General features: G+C 40.0%; 1 long non-coding RNA gene across 22 annotated transcripts in view; it reads left to right on the forward strand.

Moving 5' to 3' along the window:
- The window catches only part of LOC133109589 (uncharacterized), a 187,890-nt gene that overhangs the window by 109,535 nt on the left and 68,670 nt on the right, over positions 1–9,685 (forward strand). For all 22 annotated transcript variants that reach the window (XR_009704752.1, XR_009704740.1, XR_009704742.1 and 19 more), the window contains 2 exons: positions 1,398–1,466; positions 1,889–1,942. This is a non-coding gene — a long non-coding RNA (uncharacterized LOC133109589). The remainder of the gene's footprint in view (positions 1–1,397; positions 1,467–1,888; positions 1,943–9,685) is intronic.

The following is a 9,685-nucleotide window of genomic DNA, read 5'->3' on the forward strand; positions in this document are numbered from 1 at the left end:
AAGATCAATCTTGTTCCTCAAGAAATAAATCTAAACATTCTTACTTTAACATGCCTTGTTAACAGAACTTATCTATGGCTTTACAATATATTAAATATTCATATATTAACTGACCCCCATAGATCCCCCCCCCCCCCCCCCCGGTTCCCACTCTTGTGTCATGTGTATGATGGATTCTGGCACGGATGAGGAGCCTAGTTTAACCTTGGAGAAGCAGTGAAATGTCACTGGTGTACTGTTGCAGTACTCTTGCCTGCCTTTGAGTTTTTGCATGAAATAAAACTTGGGTGTAGGTTCAATCCTTGGCCTCAGCAGTACAGACGTCAGCATTTCCAAAATGTACCTTATTAACCCTTCAGAATGTGTCATACCCCCAGTTTTTAGCCTGGGTATGCTGGCTTTTGTTGTTACTAAGCACCCGATTGATCTATTAAAGCGGTTAATTAGAGTTGTGCACCCCTGTTTTAGCGTTAATCCATCCTTTGCCTTTATCACAGCTTGCTTTCTTTTTGAGAGACCTGCTGCTTTAAAAAAAAAGAAAAAGAAAAACCTTCTTGTAAACATCTCCAAAGTTCAGTCTTAGATGTTGGTTGCATTTTCTGCTTCTGCCTCAATCCAAGTAATCCCAAATGCATTCAATTTTTTTGTTGTATTTATCAGCAACCAAATCTTGTCATACAACCCAAAACTGCACTGATCCTCCACCATGCTTGACTGATGTGTTGTAGACGGTTCAAAGAGTCTTTCATAGCTTTAGTGGTGTATACACTGCTTTCTCTTTGTTCCAAAAATCTCACATTTGGATTAATTGGTCCATAAAACACTGGAAATGTGATAAATGCAAGGGTGGTCTCTTGCCATTTATTTTTATTTGCATAATTACACATTGTGGAGAAATGCCACAGAAAATGAATAATCAGGAGTGTATTAGGGATGCTGAAGACTGAATCATTTCCAGTGCTTTGAAATTTGAAAGTATTACTGTGTATGTCAATAAATAATATGCACTGCCACATCAGCAGATTCTGTTTCATGCTAGCATTGGCTTCAATAGAATCTTTTTATTTCTTTATTTAAATACACTTAAAACACTACACCAGCATCACATTACACAATTCATGTGTCTGGGTCTAGAGATGTTCCTGTGGGAAATGCTGCAAACTATTTTTATACAAGGTTTTTGATATTATAAGGCACCTCTATTCCCTGGATAAGATCATGTCCAAACATGGAATGGGAACGAACATAGAGAAGTGCTGACGCATGTTTTATTAAAATGATGCGCTTGATCCAATAATGTGGGTCTATGAAGATGAAATACTGATGCAGCTGTTCTGGGCTATTTGCCAGGATGTGCTGTGACATTTACTGTCGAGTTGGGTTTAATGTGTCCACAGTATTCCACCCCAGTGCTCCTTCAGCTCTGACTATTGCTGCACAGTTCACTTCAGAAGGTTTATTGAACAGTAAGTGAATTTATACTTGAAATTACCCAGTTTAACTAATTGACTGTTACCTTTGGACACCCATTAACTGAGACAGCGCAAATGCTAAAGACTGTGTGTGTGTGTGTGTGTGTGTGTGTGTGTGTGTGTGTGTGTATGTGTGTTACCATATTTGAAAGCTGCAATTATATGTATATGTACATTTATATTCTCAGATGAGATTATTCTCATCTTTTCTGATCCTGAAAACTATATCTTTAAATGTATTTGGCATATATTCCACTTTTGGGAGGGATAATCCTGTTAATATATCCTTCTGTAGCTATTTGTTTTTGCTGCATCAAACAAGATATACTCAAACATGAAATTAGATTATTTATTCTTTTATTATGCAGTTGATTACTTGATTCTTTGGCTCCTTTTAACTCTCTGTTTACTTGTAGGATGAAGTGTCATTAGGAGGAGGAAGGGGTGCCATTTATAGTATCAACAATCGGGTAAGTACAACTTGTTTCCGCAATAGAAAGTGAGTGAAGAGATTCAAAGTATAGCCTCCACTGAACTTTTCTAGAGTGCAGCACAACAATTTAGGAATGTGAATGCACTGAAAACCATAGCTATTCGTTTTTTAATTTGAAATTGTGTCTGGTTTGTACCCTGGTGTAAAGTCCAGCTATTATCAGCTTAAACTACTCGCTGTTTCAAAACATACCTTGAGCTGGTCAAACCATGTTGAGTATGGAGCTGGTCTAACTGGTCAACCAGCTCCCAGCTGATTCAAGACCTCGCTTGAGTTGTTTTTTTCAGCGAGGTAGTAGTCTTTGATGTACATTTTTAATCAGGTAGTCATTTTGTAGCCATTTTGGTGTACCATTTATAGTGCTACTGCCATAGACTACAAGCAGAGCACATATGGCCATACACTTGCTATGATCTGGAACTGATTAAGTGAAGCAAATTCTCCAAAGTATTTAGCTTTTCCCATTGGGCTGTTTGGATTGCTGACTTTAATACACTATACTGTGACAGTCTGGTTTTACTGTAGGTCATGATAAAATGTGTTTATCAAATCAATCAATGGAAACTTTGAATGCATTCCCATGCTGCAACTGGATTGATTTCTGAGTTAATTAATGGTAGCAACAATAAAATAGAAGTGATGATGCTCACAGAATGCCACCATCTGTAGTAGTTCTCCCTTATTAAAGCTCATCACAGTGTTGGAATTCATATTTCTGATAGTGATGGGTGTCATTTATTTCATAGAACAAAACATCCATTACTATCTCGACCATGAATGTCAAAGTTAATGTAAATCGCACACAAGCCGCTCTTATTAAGCCTGCCTCTTGTAGGCCTTTGCATCGAGCTGCAGCTTGCCCACCAGGTCCTGCAGTCTGTGGACGTTCTTCTTGTCCTCCTCATTTACCTTAACCACTACACTACAGGCCGCCCTAGCATACTCTATGGGCCATCATATGGGCTGTCTGGTGATTGAAAATGTCAGGAGCTCAGTTAAAGAAAGATGTTAAAAACATTCAATCTGCCAGGCACAGATGTATTGGCCAACCAGTTGCAGCTGCTGAGGTGAAAATTGAGGTGGCAGGAAAAAAAACCCAACTTCCCGTTAAGCTGACTAGTTGTCTCAACCCATTTTCATCATTTTCAGCAATTCATTCACTACATATTCAATAACATCAGATATACGCAGTTGCTCTTAATTCGACTATAAGGCAAGTGATAAAATGACTTTCATTTGTACTGCAATGCGACATGTCTTTTTACTGTGGGAGGAAACCAGAGTACGCAGTGAACCCACACAGACGTGTTACCTTCTTGCTAAGTGACTTGTACACACTCATCAAGCACTTTATTAGGTATTTATTAGACTTATTATTAGACTGCCCCTCCTTTCTGATATCCCTATCCTTGTCTAACCCCCCCCCCCAAAAAAAAAAAAAAAAAAAAAAAAAATGCACTTCTGATGACAACTATGTTTAGAACAGCATTTCCTGTGTATTTTGCTAGTTTCTGGATGTGATGCTCTGACTTATGGTAGAACCTATGCACTTGTAAGTCGCTTTGGATTAAAAGCGTCTGCCAAATGACTAAAATGTAAAATGTAAATGTAAGTAAATGTTATTCAATTCCTGCTGGAGGTGTATACAGTGCATGGGACTAAACAAGCTTGGGAATATTGCACAAAGCACTCCATTATTTGTTAAAGAAGATTATGAAAATATACTTGTTTATATAACCCAGAGGATTTCAAATGTAAGACAAGTGGTGGTCTGCGTAAGACAATCCAGACACTCTTGTGTCATGTGTATGATAGATTCTGGCAGGAATGAGGAGCCTAGTTTAGTCTTGGAGAAGCAGTGAAATGTCACTGGTGTACTGTTGCAGGTCTCTTGCATGCCTTAGAGTTTTTGCATGAAATAAAACTTCAAATCAAATCCTTGTCCTCAGCAGTACAGACGTCAGCATTTCCAAAATGTACCTTATTAACCCTTCAAAATGTGTCATACCCCCAATTTTTAGCCTGGGTATGCAGGCTTTTGTTGTTTCTAAGCACCCGATTGATCTATTAAAGTGGTTAATTACACAGTTAACCACTGCATTAAGCCTTTTGTCCGTTCATTTTCTCATGTTGAGTAATGTTAAACAGGACAATATTCCGCTCTATCCTGACATTTTTCATCACCTTCCTCTGACTCTACTGTAACACCAGCATTTAAGATGATGTAGCTATCATCCAGTTGCATTTTCCATTGAGCAGATTTCACTGAAGTTGGTGGAAGATAAATCACATAGTTTGTCCATACAGTTATAAAGTACCGGCGTGTATGTGTGTGAGTACCGGCTACAGCTGCAGACTGCAAGTGTATCCTAAAGATTTTACTGTGCCCAAGTACAGGAGTGAACCAGCATCACATTACACAATTCATGTGTCTGGGTCTAGAGATGATCCTGTGGGAAATGCTGCAAACTATTTTTATACAGGGTTTATGATATTGTAAGGCACCTCTATTCCCTGGATAAGATCACATCCAAACATGGAATGGGAACGAACATAGAGAAGTGCCTACACATGTTTTATTAAAATGGTGCGCTTGATGCAATAATGTGGGTCTATGAAGATGAAATACTGATGCAGCTGTTCTGGGCTATTTGCCAGGATGTGCTGTGACATTTACTGTTGAAATTACCCAGTTTAACTAATTGACTGAGTAATTGCATGATCTTGTTATCTTTGGACACCCATTAACTGAGACAGCGTAAATGCTAAAGACTGTGTGTGTGTGTGTGTGTGTGTATGTGTGTTACCATATTTGAAAGCTGCAATTATATGTATATGTACATTTCTATTCTCAGATGAGATTATTCTCATCTTTTCTGATCCTGAAAACTATATTTTTAAATGAATTTGAAATAGAACAAAACACCCATTACTATCTCGACCATGAATGTCAAAGTTAATGTAAATCGCACACAAGCCGCTCTTATTAAGCCTGCCTCTTGTAGGCCTTTGCATCGAGCTGCAGCTTGTCCACCAGGTCCTGCAGTCTGTGGACGTTCTTCTTGTCCTCCTCATTTACCTTAACCACTACACTACAGGCCGCCCTAGCATACTCTCTGGGCCATCACCAGCTTCCCCTGTATTATCTACTTTATCTGGATTAAATGTCTTTAACTTTGAGAGAGCTCAGTCATTTCTGAGCTACGCCTTCAGAAAGATGATATAGTACTGGCAAAAGATGTCATGCATATGATGCCTGACAGGCTCATAAATCAAATAAATGTGATACTTGATATCCTTGAAAGATGTACTTGTAAATACAAATATAGCTGCTTACTCAACTAGCAGAACATTATTAATCTCCATTAATATTCAACCTCATTCTTTTTTTGTTTAGTAGTGCTAGAACAATATCAGATTTTATAATGGTGGCTTGGGGTTTGTAGTTGCAAAGTTGTTGACATAATTCATCATTTATTATTTATTGACTATGCTGCAGACAATTCTCATCTTAGCATACAGCATTACCTTCCATCTGACACCATTCCCAAGGCATTTAGCCAACAAGTGATCAAATGGACAATTTTGGTAATATTTTTGTTATTATAGGACAGTACTAGATAATATATTACCAAAAATGTTCAGTGAACAAGGTGAATTTGATATTTGTTTCATTACAAAGATGAAATGCTAATATAACTGATTGGCGTAATCAGAACATGTAAGCACTGTGATGTTTATTGAGAATAAGTCATTAGACAAAATTAAGCGACTTTCTGATATTTAGATGGGTGGGTTGAGTCGGTTTTTTTTAAATTGTGTTGATGTTGGTATTATGTAAGAATTTATCACTCGTGCATAATCTGCAGTATTGGATTCTACAGTAAAGCCCAGCTCCCAATCCCTTATAGTACGCTGTGCCCTTTTTCCACTATCTCCTCTATGGTACTCTTTGAGCTGTTCCAATTGGAAAATCGGTGATGGCATATACGATAATTTGGATTTCTCTGCAGATAGATCAGTCAGTAGGTCCTTTCTCTTGGTCATCCAAAAAGATGCCATTGTAGGCTAGCTGAAAACAAGCTATCTGGTGATTGAAAATGTCGGGAGCTCAGTTAAAGAAAGACATTAAAAACATTCAATCTGCCAGGCACAGATGTATTGGCCAACCAGTTGCAGCTGCTGAGGTGAAAATTGAGGTGGCAGAAAAAAACAACAACTTCCCCTTAAGCTGACTAGTTGTCTCAACCCGTTTTCATCATTTTCAGCAATTCATTCACTACATATTCAATAACATCAGATATAGGCAGTTGCTCTTAATTTGACTATTAGGCAAGTGATAAAATGACTTTCATTTGTACTGCAATGGGACATGTCTTTTTACTGTGGGAGGAAACCAGAGTACCCAGAATGAACCCACACAGACGTGTTACCTTCTTGCTAAGAAGTGACTTGTACACACTCACCAAGCACTTTATTAGGTATTTATTAGACTTATTATTATTATTTTTTACTAACTTCTGCTGCTGTAGCCTATCCACTTTCAAGTTTGATGCGATTTGTGTTCTGAGATGCTCTTCTGCATACCACTGTTGTAATGTGTGGTTATTTGTGTTGCGGTCAGCATCCTGTCAGCTTTGACCAGTTTGGCCCTTCTCCTCAGACCTCTCTCATTAACAAGGTGTTTCTGTTTGCAGAGCTGCTGCTCACTGGATTTCTTTTTGTTTTTTTGCACCATTCTTTGCAAACTCTAGAAATGACTGTACTGCTCATGTTGAGTTGGTCCCAAGCAAGACCACAAAACAAACCAAAGAAAATCCTCTGTTTTCTAAAACGGACGAGAATATCGCTGCAATAAGAGAGCTGACTGGTCATGTGGCATCTTTAGTGTCTAACAGGAGAGAATGAATGCAGAACAAGTCAGATCAAAACCTGAAACTACAGACCTTAGGAGGGTAAAAAGGCAACGTATTGACTGTCAGCATGGTAATACCCAGAACTGTAACCACTGTTTCAAGTGTGGCAATGATAGGCACCGGGCTGAGTGGAAAATGCAGGGAGACCATCAGCGCAGGTCATGATTATGGGACCAGCCATGACCTCTTCAGCAGTAGTGTCCCACAAGGATGTGAGTGAGGAGCACAGTTCCCCTGATATCCCTGAAAGCCGCAGTCCAGCACAGGTACCCATTCTGAGTGAGGAATGGAAGTCAAAGTACCTGCCTCGTATACCTCTTAAGCCTATCAGTGACATTATACAAGATGATGAACAGTTGACTTTGAGAGCGGCCAGTGGCACAGAAATTCCCTTGATAGACCCAAAGACTAAAAGGGCTGATTGATTGGATTTCAGCCATCTGGCCATCTGGCAGTCCAATAATTAATTGGGGAGCCAGAGAGTAGAACAAAGGTGCAAGTAACACCAACTGTTACAAGCTCAGCGTCAGGATAACACCATAGCTAGGCTGTTACAACTTAAGCAGACTGGTGAGAAACCAGACCGAAAAACAATGAGTCAGGAAACTGCAAAAATGAAACCGCTGTTACCCGAGTGGAACAAGCTTCATATATCTCAGGAGGGTCTGCTTAATCGGAAAACAGCCACTGGCACCCAGATAGTGCTGCCCGAACAGTACAAGGAACTTGTTTACAAGCATCTTCATTCGGAAATGGGACACTTAGGGGTGGACTGCAGAGACATTGAACATTTCATAACCAAAGTCTGTTTGCTTCAAAATTGGGATTTCCTCACAAAATTCACTATGATCAAGGAAAATAATTTGAGAACCAGTTGTTCAGAAATTAGCCAAAGTACACAGGAATGGGAAATTCCAAAACGACTCCCTACCACCCACAGGGAAATCCTGCAGAGAGGTTTAATAGGACCCTGTTGTCAACATTGAAAATGCTAGAATGAGAAAAGAAAACAAATTGGAGTGAATATTTGAGCACAGTCATTCATGCCTACAGTTGCACAACAAGCGACGCCACTGGTTTTTTGCCAATGCACCTTTTTATCTGTGATTTGGAAGTGCACCTCGCTTACCAATTGATGTAATTTTTGCTCTAAAGAAAGAGGAGGCAAAAACACACCAGGTGTATGCCAAGAGGTGGCAGCAACAGATGAGGGAGGCATATGACATTGCATCCAGGTCGATCCAGAAATCCGCGGCAAGAGCTAAAGCATATTATGACCACAAAAGACCAAGTCCTGTCCTTACGGCTGGTGACAGGGTCCAGGTGAGGAATATGTCAGAGGACCTGGGAAATTGTGTTCCTACTGGGAAGAAAAGGTATACATTGTCGTGACGCAAAAAGGGGAGGATAGCCCAGTTTAGGAGGTAAAACCAGAGTGTGGCCCGGGCAAGTAGAATTCTTCACCGCAATATGTTGACGCCGTGTAATTTCTTAACGCTGGAAGAATCGGCTCCTGTTTACCCCCCAAAGCGAAGGAATTGGCAAAGGCGGGCGGCCCACCAGAGAGCTTGTAGCAGTGGAGACATCAGAGACAGGAAGCTCCGGTGAGGGGGAGGACTATTATTAATCTCACAGGCTCAGACACCATCCAAGGGAAATGGGTTGGAGGTCAGTACCAAGTGTTACTAAAAAAAACTGGAAACCAACCCACACTAGATTCTGATGTAGATGAATTCCAACGTAAGAGTGCAGTTAGAACGTCTGCGGTGGAGGAACCTGCACAACAAGAGACTGTGAAACTGTTGGATACCGCTGATTCCAGTGACCAGGATGTTAGTCAAGTCCCAGCACAGGAGGAAACACAGGTGCGAAGGTCTCAAAGAGAGAGGAGACCAAGAGAGAATTATCTGTATTCACACTAATTTGAAAACCAGAACTGGATTTCAAATGTAGGACATTACTTCATGTGAGAAAGTCCCGACATTTCCTTACTATTTAAGCTGGGCCAAATCCATGTTGTTAAAGGGTCCTGGCACCAGGAAGGAGCCCGGTTTAGCTGAGGAGAAGCCGTGAAATGTCACTGGTGTACTGTTGCAGGACTGTTGCATGTCTTAGATGTTTACCATGAAATAAAACTGGGTGCAGGTTCCATCAACAAATTTCCAGAGTGTCAACACCTCAAAGCACTAAAGAGTTGAGCTGACACAAGCACAACCAACATGTGCTTCATTCACCCTTCAAAATGCAACCCATGAAAAATCAAGATGGAAAAATGGGTTATAATTATTTATGTTTTTAAACCCAACTTTAACTGATGTTTTATCATGCACCAAATTTGTGATATGTTTAATCACATGTGATTAAACATGTTCATGTGGTTCATCATATAACATTTTCTCACGTTGGACAAACAGGACAGTCTTTCTTCTCTATCTTGTTCATCACCTTTCTCAAAAACCAGCAAAACATCTCAAAACATCTGTCACACATGTTCCCCTCATCCTCATCTTCGCCAGACAAACACTCTGTGAGGTATTTATTTGACTTATTTTTTACACTTTGTCTTCTGCTGCTGTAACCAAAGGTTTGACGTTTGTGTTGCTCTTCTGCATACCACTGTTGTAATATGTGGTTATTTGCATTACTGTCACCTTCCTGGCAGCTTAGACCAGTCTGGCTCTTCTCTTCTGACCTCTCTCATTGCCCACAGGTCTGCTGCTCAATGGATGTTTTTTTGTTTTTCGCACCATTTTCTGCAAACTCTAGAGATTGTTGAGTGTATGAATCCCAGGAATTTCTGAGAT

Source organism: Conger conger, chromosome 14, assembly GCF_963514075.1.
Source record: "Conger conger chromosome 14, fConCon1.1, whole genome shotgun sequence".
Taxonomy (NCBI): Eukaryota; Metazoa; Chordata; class Actinopteri; order Anguilliformes; family Congridae; genus Conger; species Conger conger.